The sequence below is a fragment of the Helianthus annuus genome, chromosome 16 (genome assembly GCF_002127325.2).
Source record: "Helianthus annuus cultivar XRQ/B chromosome 16, HanXRQr2.0-SUNRISE, whole genome shotgun sequence".
In the NCBI taxonomy this organism is placed as follows: Eukaryota; Viridiplantae; Streptophyta; class Magnoliopsida; order Asterales; family Asteraceae; genus Helianthus; species Helianthus annuus.
Window position 1 is genome coordinate 23,779,753 of NC_035448.2, and position 12,300 is coordinate 23,792,052.

The window sequence follows — 12,300 nt, forward strand, 5'->3', positions numbered from 1 at the left end:
AATAAGGAAATGAAATAAACACTAGCTAACAAGGAAAACATCAAGTGATGTGTGGATTTGTAAGTAGGATAGCCCAAGCTATCCAAATAATCACACTTTCACAAGTTCAAGACATGTTCATCACTTGTGGGTTAAAAAACCTTTTAAAACAGAAAGTTTTGAGGCTTAAGACCTCTGGATTTACATGTTGCAACTTTTTTTAAGCACACATTGTAACAACCCACACTTTGGTTGTTCCTTGTTACCGTCATTTCATTCGTAGACGCTTGTACTCCGAGATTCGATTAATGCCAATGGGTTGAACTACATTTTAAATGCGTTTTATATCACATTTTATGTCGCTTACTTATCGCAATTATCACATTAGATACTTATTATTTGAACGCCTATCGCAAACGCAAACTTAACGCAAACTCGAAACGCGGATTTATTTATATTATTTGTACCATTGTGTGTTACTTGTTTAGTATGTTGTATGTATGAAACATTCGCTTAAAACGCTCAAACGCTCACTCTCGCAACTCGATTTATCACACTAAAATGCGACACATTGCAATACTTACTATTTCGCTATGATACTTTAAGTACTTGTACTAACTAACGCAACAAAACGCACCTAACAAGCATCCTATATGCGAAACGGAGAACATTTACACCAGACTGGCCCCTTCGAACGAAGCCAACGGCTTCGTGCGAAGGCACTGCCTTCGTATGAAGGCAGCTAGCTTCGAACAAAGGTGCCAGCCCTCCTCTATAAATACTCACCTCACTTCTCCATTTCATTCATTGCTGCCATTTCGCTCCCAAACTGCTGACCTTCGATTTTCAAGTAAGGTTTATCATTTTTACATATTACACAACGTTTTCCACTACGATTTTCCACAAGACTCACTTCGATTTCATCCAAACTTCTTTCTTTTCAAAAAAACTTTCATCTTTTATGTAAATCTTCATCTTTTTCATCTAAACTTCATCTTTTTCATAAAATCTTCTTATTTTACCACGGGTCTACACTTAACCGAGTGTATTGGGCCTAGCTTCGGCTTCCCAAGTTAGAAATCTACAGATTTCACACTCACCAAGTGTTAGATCTATGTAAAAAAAAACCCTTTAAAACCCTTTTAAACTCGATTTTTACAAAAAAACGGACCGAAACCGACACATATTTTGTTCACTGGATAGTGGGACGAAGTGGTGTCGAAACCCTCATGAACAGGACTCGAAAATACATCCGATTTAGGCGAAAACACAGCTCTGAGCACCAAGAACAGCCACGAATGCGAGCTGGACTGATTCTGTGCGAAGCCCGGCTTCGTACGAAGGCACTGACTTCGCACATCACAGCCCAACTCTCACCCGTGACTTAAACAAAGACCTCTCCGACTCTAAGTTTAATCAGTAGCTTAAGGTTAGAGGGATGAACACTCGATTTCCCGAAGACAGACGCGAAGCACACTCGATTTTGGACAACTGAAGCCCCACCTGTACGAAGTCCCCTTCGTACGAAGGCACGCCACGCCTTCGTACGAAGAAAAGCCTCTGTTTCCCACTCAACACTTCGATTTCGACTGTTTCAGCACCTTGGAGGACTTACGCTTCTGTTCCTGTACGCAGGCTGATCCGACGCTCCCTTGAATCCATTTCAGGTCGTGTTTACATACTAGACACGCACTGTGAGTATACTCGAACCCTTTTTCGCTTAACGCACTTTTGGGTGTTACATACGTTCTCTATAAAAAACACACAACACTTAAACGCTTTATAAACACTAACCACACTCGCATGATATACTTGATTAGTTAAATACTTGTTGATATGTTATACAGTGATGACTTGCCCTACCGCCCTTAGCAACGATAGTACTATAGTTTGTACTCAGCACCTGTTTACTCAGGGGTTGTTGGATCACATACTTTACTTCACGTGTTCGCTTCGGTGAATACGTGTTGCGCATACTCTATCGCATTCATGTGGTTAACTTGTATCATTGTTGATAGCTTACTTGATTCGCCCGTTACGTGTTACATGTTGGTTACGCGTAAACACTTTTTATATTATATTTATGCTAAATTTGTGTACTCACCTTTACATTATTGTATTGATTGTATTTAACGTATGTGATAGGTTGATGGATTGTTTGCTGCAAATGGATAGGATTGCTAGAAACCCACATAAAAATCTAAGTTGTCGGATTGGTTTTGTTTGAGAGATTTGAATTCCGTGATGACTATTGTTGAAATATTTGTTTAATAGTATGGGACATTGAACTTGTTAAATATTGTCATTAAATTAGTCGTTATGGATTCTCTTGAGCAATCTGGTCGCTTAGTGCCGCGCCCCGATGATTCCGCCATCGGTTGGGGTGTGACACACATAATCATGGTCTTGATTAGTGGTATAAGGACATAGGAATGCATGGTTTAAACATAAGTTTAAGTATGTTAATCAAAGTTTTTGTAGAAAACAGAAACTTTCTTACACTTTTAACCCTATTTGGTTGATGTTCCATCCTTGGTTTTCCATGGAAAACCTGTGGAAACATACCTAAGGTTGTTCCAAGTGCTAAGAAGAAAGAATCAATGAAAAAGATGGAAGAATAGTGAAGTTATGCTCACTTTTGTAACTTGAAACGAATATATCTTGCTACTGATTTTCAGCTGAGTTTTTGAGTGTTTGAGAGTGAAAGAGATGTGTTTGCAAAGTGGAAAATGTGTGGAGAAGTGTTGGGTTTTGTAGGGAGTGATTTAGGGTTGATTAGGTGAGCATTTAATGGAGAAAGCACAAGAAACAAGCACAAGATTGCCCAATCTCGTAGCTGGAAACGAGAGTCTGCTGGATCGATAGCCTAGCGGGGCGTGAGTCACCAGGGGGGGCGAGTCGCGGCCGGTGAGCGAGTGGGGCTGGGGAAACAAGTTTTAAATGTTGGCAGTTTAGGTCCCTTATGTTTATTATTGAATGTTTAATGTGTTTTAAGGGTATTTTGCGAAATATAATCATAGTATAAGGGCTGTTAAGTATTTATAACATAAAAACAAGTATGAGGAAGTATGGTTTAGTATATGTGTGTCGTAAATAAGCATCGTATGTATCAAAAAGACGTATGTTCACGTATTTCACGAGTTTGCAAGTATAACACATATTTTCAAGAATTACGAATAATGTATCATATGTATAATTATCCCAAACGTATGAACATGTATAAAATGTATAGAACTTGAATTTAAAGAAATACGAATTTTATTTATGATCCAAGTCTCGGATTTTACAACGATTACAACAAAAAGACGGATACGAGAATACAAGACTTCTAAAAATAGAAATACCAACAACGCTTTCTAATTATGGAAAGTAGGAAGAAGCAGGGCGTTACATCCGTCTTTGCCAACCATCGCACATCAGCCATAGCTCCTTCACTGCCTGCGAACTCAGTTGACTTACAAGCTAGAAAATCTTTGTAAGTACACCCGAAAGTCACCGCCTTCATTTTCTTAGGAAATGGGGCTTTGATAATATCATCAATACCTCGATTGACACTGTGGCAAAAATCGTTACTACAATTACGTTTGCTACTCATAGCTTTAGTGTTTTCTACAGCGTTTCTAACATCTTCGATAATTAAAGGTATAGCATCAGCTATTCCCTGGGCTATTATATTTTCTATGACACTTTTATCCAAGGAGTTTGTTCTGGATCGATTGATTAACTTCGTTTGACATCTGAATTGCAAAATATTCCAAATATTAATATCACAGAATAAGTAACAAAATAATCAAAATATCGTAAACATAAATAAATCAGAGCATATTTTCAAAAACCGTCGATCATTGCTACTTATATTTTTCTTATATAATATGCTTCATATATTTTACATATACTATCACACACACACACACACATATATATATATACATATATTAGTTTTTTTTACAAAATACAGAAAATACATTATACATGCATATATTATAGGTTTAGTTTCCTATTCGAAAGTGATGCTCCCTCTCGTCGTATTTCCAGATGAGATTTACTCCTACATTCCGGATTCGAATTCCTGCATCTATCAGTTCCTCTCCGTAGTGGCGAAGCTCTACCACATTTTCTGGGTTCATCAGGGGAAGTGCAGGGGGTTCAGGTTGGTAGTTTGGATAGAATGGATAAGGATTATTCATTAGATTTTGAAATTCCCAATCGTTAGTCCACCATTCTTCCACCGGATTTGGGAGTGGTTGTTGTGGTATTACTTGTGCAGGATTTATAGGTTATGAGTTTATTGGCATAGAAGGGTAAGGGGGCATATTTAGATTGATTTCTTCAGGTATTAGCCTGAGCAGCTTGCAATTTGCCAGTCTTTGGTCTAATTCCTCCCATGATAATGGCATGGTGGTTGGGTTTGAACTTTCACCTACAATTGTTTTTCCACTTGTTTCTTCAATTCGTATGGTTTTTGTTGCTGTTGGAATTTTCTTGTTTCTTTTTACCTTCCAATCAAATACCCTCTTTCTCTTTTTAGGAGGTGCTTTTTGTAACGGCTGGGCCTGAAATACTATTGGTTTGTCTCTATCCGCTTTATGCCCGCTCTGTATACCGGTCTGATTTTCGGTAGTATCCATATCTGTATGGTTAACAAATATGTTCTGAAAAACGTTGGATAGCTCTCTAGCGCTCATACTGTTCGTAAAAAAAAATACAACGAACTCCGAAAATTGAATATATAATATTTGATTAGTATCACAGTATTCACAGAAGTTATTTCATTTAATTCCTGACTACTAATTTTAAGTATCGTCACAATACTTAATTAGCTTAAACTAGTGGCTCTGATACCACCTTCTGTCACAACCCCGACCCTACCCTGGGCGGGAGCCGTGAGCAGATACAAGTGGTACCGGTGTTTATTAAAATTATCGTAGCGGAAAACTTATTAGGACCGGGTGTCAAGAAAAAAATATCAGAGTTTTCAAAACACCGAAATTTTCATTTCATAAGTTGTGGGATAAAACCCGTATTTACATAAAGGATTGTCCATGGGATAAACCCATGATTACAAAACACGTTTTATTCAGGTTTACATAACCACTTATTTAAGCTTGAGTGCTTCATAGCACTTTTTCTTCTCTTCACAATAAATCACCTAAAACGCGTTTTAAAATATTTGATCTGTGGAAATACTGATTAGTTCATTCAATTCTTGTAAAAGACACAATATTATAAATTACAATATTAAGAGTTTTTACATTTGTTTATATTTTTCAATTACCCACAGTACTTGTCACTCGCCCATTTCGGTGACTGTGGTCATATTACTATTGGCTAACAATTTGTCCAATAGTAAAACTTATCAAGTAATGTATACAATACCCCACATACCTGCTGTAATTTCAGAATACAAAAACTTAATCACTGTAAATACAACTAGAAAACATTTAGGATTTTGAAAACATTTTGATAAAAGATAATGACTCACATTGCAGATTTAGGGTTTCAGTAATAGCCTTCTAGTCTAAGTCTTGGTTTCCTAATTAAGTACACAATGCAACACGTATTAGTGTATTAACTCAATTCAACTTTAACGATAATCACAAGATCAAAACCACAACGTGATGACAAAGTATAGCCTTATTCAGGCAGCACTTAAACATCTGTTGATTTGGTTTCAGATTGATTGGACAGGGTACCGTACCAGTGATTTGAGTTAGCACGCTGATTACGGGGCAGAGGTTTAGAACTTCGGCTATAATAGCAGTATAACGGGGGAGAAAGAAAAGAAATTTTGAGCAAGTTTGAATGCCCAGTGCACGTCCAATTTATAGCTGATCTTGGTCCTCGTCGCGTCGCGTCGCGCGACCGAACACATGGTAAGCCTTCACGTAGCGCGAAGGGTCTAGGGTAGGGCATAAGTGTCATGAGTCACCACGTAGGCATGCAACGTGGCTGCCATGTGTCCATTGGTGGTCAAAGAGCGATCACGTCGCGCGACTGCATAATGTTTCCACCGTCGCATAGCGCGACGTGGTCTAAATCAGAATTCTTTCGTTTTTCGTGCTGGTTTCCATCGTACCCGTTTGGAGTCTCGGTTAAGATTCATTATGGCCTTTTCAAGGGTTGTTACAGTTGTGCGTGGAGGTGTAGTGGTGGTGACAGTGGAAGTGTAGTGGTGGTGCAGTGGTTGTAGGTGGTGTGGTGGTGACGATGGAGGTGCAACAGTGGTTGGTGATGTGGTGGTGACGGTGGAGGTGGTGTGGTGTTGATGGTGGTGGGGGGATGGATGTGGTTTAGAGAGAAAGAAGGAGATTGAGAAAGTTTTGTGGTTTAGAGAGAAAAAAAAAGGAGATGAAAAAGTTGCAGGTTTTTTTTTTTTTTTTTTGAGACAGAGAGATAAGGGAGTAAAAGACATATAAGAGAGAAATTTAATTAATAAATTAGTTTTTTTTAACTAGGGGTAATTTAGTCATTTAACAACAGTTGATAAAAACATTCTAATGGTGTTAAAAATTTGGACTCAACGGGTTACAAAATAAGCGTTTAGGGACTCAAGGTGTTATGCATTTTGATTTTGGATTCAGGTGGTTAAAACCCTTAAAACACATAGACTCAAAAAGTATTTTTTTCTCTAAATTCATCCTTTGGAAGTTTAATATTAATCCTTTTTCGACAAACGTTTTACGTTTCGACCCCTGAACTTTAATAAAGTTATCATTCGACTCTTAAAGTTTAATCAAGTTACTATTTTTTCTTTTTAACAAACATTTGTTCTTTTATCTTTCTTATAGGTTTATTTTTTGTATTCTACTTATTATAATTGTCAAACTCTGTAAATAAGCAAAATTTTGGTGTTTTATGGAGTTGTACTTTTCTAAAAAAAGTTAGATTTTTCATTTCTAACCCAAAGACTTTCATCCTTTATATTTTAACCCTTTTGATTTTTTTACTTTTAACCTAAAGGTTTTTTTTTTTTTTTTTTTTTTTTTATCTTTTTCAATTTAACCTCAGAACTTTTTTATTTTCACTTTGATCCCCAATACTTTTCATCTTTTGCAATTTTTTCATTTTACGTTTCGTACTAAATTTTGCGAGTTAACACGCTGCAACGTGCGTGTGGGATTCAACGTTTTTTCGTTTGTTTTTTCCCGTTTGACAGACCCGTCGCAACGCGTTTATTTTCCTTGCTTGACAGGTTTGTTGCAACGTGTGGGTCCTTTTTTTCTATGCTTTACGTTGCAGTCTAGTTTCTTCGCATTAAAATGTCACAACAGACGTGCATGGTTCAATGATTTTACGCCAGCTTTTCGTTCAATATTATTTTTACCTATTTATTTATTTTGTTTTTATTAGTTTTTCCGATGTTCGTGATCGCTGTCAGTGGTGTAGCATTGGTGCTACTTGACACGGTTTACGTACTTAATCGTGTTGTTTGCTTATTTTTATTGTCGTTTAGATTAAAGTCTACATGGTCCACATTAAACCTTCAATATACCATTTAACAAATTTAATTGTTTTTTTATTTATCCTACTATAGTTAAAGCTAACTTTAACTCTAGATATGTTTACTTAATTAACCATGTTGATTGCTTATCTTTACTGTCATTTATATTAAAGTCTGCATTGTATATAAACCTATCGATATATCATGTAACAAATTATACATCCTCGTCTCCCCCCTCTCACAACCCCATAACTAGTTATCACAACATGTATAAAATATGGAGTGTTTGGTTTAAGTGGGCATATGGAGTGTGGGTGATTCAACAAACATAGCCAAGCACTTGGTCTGTTTACAACTTGAGCCTTTCATACAACCTGGGTGCTGGGTTGGACCAGACTGGTTTACTTTGTTATTCAACTTCTAATATACCCATTTTATACGCTCACTAATCTACAGCCCAAAGTTATTAAAGGTTATCTTATATTATTGAACTTGGGCCTGATAAACCAATGGAACTTGGCTCTAGAACACCTAAGGCTATGTCCATTGGTGACTAAAGTTGGGTTGGTCACCAATAAGACAAAACTTTGAGTAATTAATAAAATCAAAAATGAAATTAAAATTGGCAACCAAGTTGGTGGAGCAACCTTGGTTGCAACCCAAACTAATTCCACTATTAGTTTAATTACTCAAATAACTTATAATATTCAAACATTAAAAAAAAAACTAAATACATGGTATTTCTTATTTTCTTTTTGTGAACATCTTGATATAAATTTTATTAGAAACCGAGTTCGTTAAAAAACATATTTTTTAGGTTGGAATGGGTTGTGAATGTGTGTTAAAAATTGAGTAAGGTTGGGTTGTGTATGTGAAAGAAAGAGATATTAACTTTTTAATAAAAGGTTGGGTTAGGTTTGATCACCAATGGAGATAGTCTAACAATGATCTTTCTTCCGGTTTTCTTTCACTTGCCATGTGCCAACACTGCCAGTATTTTATTTAAGGCGACTTATTCAGTTATTTGTCAGCAAGTAATTAGCAACTATTCACAATGTTTTTTTAAATTTTACACACTAAAAGAACGAAATAAAAAGGGTAAATATTATACAATTAAAATAAGTTAGTGATGCAAAATTGTACAAATCATTTTTATTGGTGTATAGATCACCACCTAGTATATCATTGACAAAATATATTACTTCCTTCTAATTGATATGATTGATTAGAAGAGGGGATAACATTATCGAAGTTAGAGTATCAAACATTGCATTTATTGATAACCTGGGGCGTAAATGGGTCAAACCTCTCGTGCGCTATTTGATATTGACTTGTTAAAAGTTTGAATCGTTAAAACTAAAAAAATTACAAACAAAAAGTTATAAAAGTGACCATTAAATTGGAAAGAATTTACAAACCCCTCTTAAGTTATTACACAAATCTATTTTTTAGAACTGGTAACACACCCTCTAATTCCACCATTAGTTCTACACTTCTACACAAATGTATACTATACTTTTCGTACTCAACCTTATAAGGAGGGACACCACTGATTAATTGCATCTCCATATAACCTCAAGTAGTTGATCAAGTGACATACCAATGAGAATGAAGATGACCAATGGCATAAAAAGTTTATATAATTAAAAATAGAAACTATTTCCAAAAATTTGATTTAATAGAAAATGATATAAGTAATTTCTATGTGATTCCCAAGTGGAAATATCATCAGAAGTTTGCAAATGATTTTGTACCAAGTGTTATCTTATTGAAGTTTATTTTTGTATTCGGGGTGTATATATAAGCATAAAACAGAAGAGTAGATATGCTGTTTTGAAAAAAATGCAATTTAGAAGGGTAACAAGGTTATCATAAAATATCATTTTTTACCTAAGAGCATAATGTGAGTAAAAGTATGTATGTATATACAACTAGCGACAATCATAAGGGATATGGTGTGGTGGTACAGGGGCGGACCTAGCATGTTACTAGGCGTAGCTCCCGCTATCCCTTGACGCTCCGATGGTAGTGTAAATTTTAGAATAAATTGACGTTTTTTCGATTTCGTTACCCTTTTTTATATGAAACATTTAACGTTACTCTATAAAGATTTTCTAGATCTGCCACTGTGGTGATACCTAATTAACTGGTAAGACGCCTAATGTCTATCTAAAAGGTAATGAGTTTAAATCATGCAAGATGCAAGCTTATTTTTCTTATGTTACCATAAAGTTTTCTTGTTTACATGCTACAATCAAAAGATGTAACTCATTATTTCTTAAAAAACTTGTATTCATATAAGAAAGTCCAAAATCTTATGTATATATAAATGTCTGAATTTGATTTCTCGTGTTCTTTCAAAGAGATTATTCCATGTAATCCAAAACTGGATTCATATTTCGATTTTAAAATATCAAATTTTTTGAATTCAAAAATTCAAATCATGCAATACTACAGAAATCGGCCAAATACGACATGCTTATATGCAAACTTACACAAGCATGCATGCATTGCAAACCCTAACTACACACATAGATGTCATCTCTAACACTACAAATTAAACTAATGACTTTCACCAACACCTCAATCCTTAGAAGAAATGAATAGGGTTGTATATAGAGCTTAGATCACCAGGGGCTGACTTTTTTTTTTTTTTTTTTTTTATCTAATACAATGGAGGTCACTACTAATTAAGAGCATCTCCAACGGACACTTGCGGACCAAATCCAAAATTCCAAACTCACAAACCGGACTTGGCATGCGTTGGAGGAGATGATGATGCAAGGTCTAGTCTGCCACACCGGACCCGTCCGGACCTAGTGGGAGATCACATACACAAACAATTTGTCTTTTAATATTATTTTTATATAAAAGTGAAGTGTGAGGTGGAGGTCTGGATTGGTTTGACGTTAAAGGAAAAATGTAGAGTTCTTAAGGTAGAGGTGTGGAATGATGTGAGGTGCTGAGGTGGCGAGTCTGATTTCAGACCTCAAGCGTATGCTCTAATTTTTTTGAATTGGAGTTTAGTTTAAAAATCACCACTGCGAATGACGATGAGCTTACATCTTTTATAGGACTGACAACCTAGTACCGACATCTTTGATGGTGCTAAGACCATGGGGTATGGTTTGGTTAGTCCCCAAAGAGACTACCCGCCATGTAGGCGCCACCTCACCAAGGGTGGAGGACCATTCCCTTAGGGACTACCCAAGGGTGTGGAGGACTACCCAACCTATTATAAAAAACTAATATAATATAATATATAATAAAGGTGTGAGAGAGAGAAGTCAGAGGGGGCCCCACAAGTTTTGCTCGTCTCCAACGTCTTGCAGAGGACGTGAGAGCCGCGACGGAGCCGGGGGGGGGGGGGTGTGCGACGCCAGGGACGGATCGGGACGGGAAGGGGACGACCCCATACCCCATGGTCTAAAAGCTTGGGTAGTGATCACCATTCATAATGACAATGACCACCACTGTAAATACCAATATAACTATATAAACTCACCCTTGTGATCAAAGGGTGTATTTCCCCATTATGCAAAAGATTCCTCAATCCATAGGTTAAAGTGGTTACCGACAGTAATCCGACAATGATACTCCGTCAGAAATCAGTCGACGACATGGCGAATTCAGAAATTTTTTTCACTGGGTTCCTTTTGGTAAATTTTCACTAATTTTTCCAAATCATACAAGGTTCTTACTAATTTTTTCTATTTTTTTTTCAAACCTAATGGGTTCTTGGGAACCCACAAATATGGGCTAGACCCGCCCCTAATTACCAACTAAAATATTGGCACTAAATTACCGACAACTTAATTTTGCAGTGTCCTTATAGCTTCTTTATGACAGGTTACTTAAAAAAGATAACCACACATCCTTAATTTCAAAATACTTTACATGCATGATGATGCATGCTTCAAAGACTTAAATATATAATACCAAACACACATCCCTAATTTCAAAATATATTACATGCATGTTGCATGATTGCTGAGCAGCATAACCCTAGCTACAACACATGCAGTCACATATACTTATGTATATAATTATACATATAGAGCTGAGTATTATCTCGAAAACTTATAGGGTAACACATATATATGTAATACTCCAAGACCGGAATCGCTTCGCCGATAGTTTCTTTCTAGTTTCATCCATAAACGTGCCTCGAACACGAACACACGGAGCTCTAAATGGATGCTAGTTTGGTATGAGTTTAAACGGGGGCTTGTGGAATGTCGGTGCAGGATCCGATCGTCCATAATCTCTTGTATTTGCCCTTAGCAGCCTCTCATGAATCATATCATCCCTCTTTAAACTTGTATCATCATCTTCTGAATATAAAGATTCCTGTATAATAGTATATATACACACACACACACATATGTAACTTTATATAACCAAAAACCTATGAAAAAAACAGTTTATATGCTCAATAAATAAGGGACTTAACCTGATTTTGATCACTTGCATCAAGCTTCATCAAAGGAATGGACGATCCGCAACGGGCTGTTTCAATTCAAATAAATATGAACGATCAGTAACAACGATATCGACAACTCAAAAGGGTTTTCATATGTCTTCATAAAGATTACTTTTAAGAAAAAAAGTTAAGAAATTAATGAGTTATTAACCTGCAAAGGATGATGATACAAGTGAGGTGACAATGAGATAACTTAGGAAACAAGTCTTCAAAACCATCATTAGCTTGCTTGTTACTCTTTCTTGAGAGCTTCTTTTTGGATTAAAGGATTCAAGAAATGATGCAAAGGTTGTATATGTTGTATACAGGATGGGGTGGCAAGTTACAAATGAAGTTAGTTAATTAATTAATTAATTAATAATATTAGTGGTGTTGGGGATAAGACCTAATCAAGAAA

The 12,300-nt window shown here is 36.2% G+C and overlaps 1 long non-coding RNA gene across 1 annotated transcript; it reads right to left on the reverse strand.

Moving 5' to 3' along the window:
* Positions 1 to 11,274: 11,274 nt before the first annotated feature.
* Positions 11,275 to 12,212, reverse strand: LOC110916567. The gene is made up of 3 exons (XR_002579848.2): positions 12,055 to 12,212; positions 11,874 to 11,929; positions 11,275 to 11,770 (listed from the first exon to the last, which is right to left on the reverse strand). It is a non-coding gene; the product is annotated as an uncharacterized LOC110916567 (long non-coding RNA).
* Positions 12,213 to 12,300: the final 88 nt, after the last annotated feature.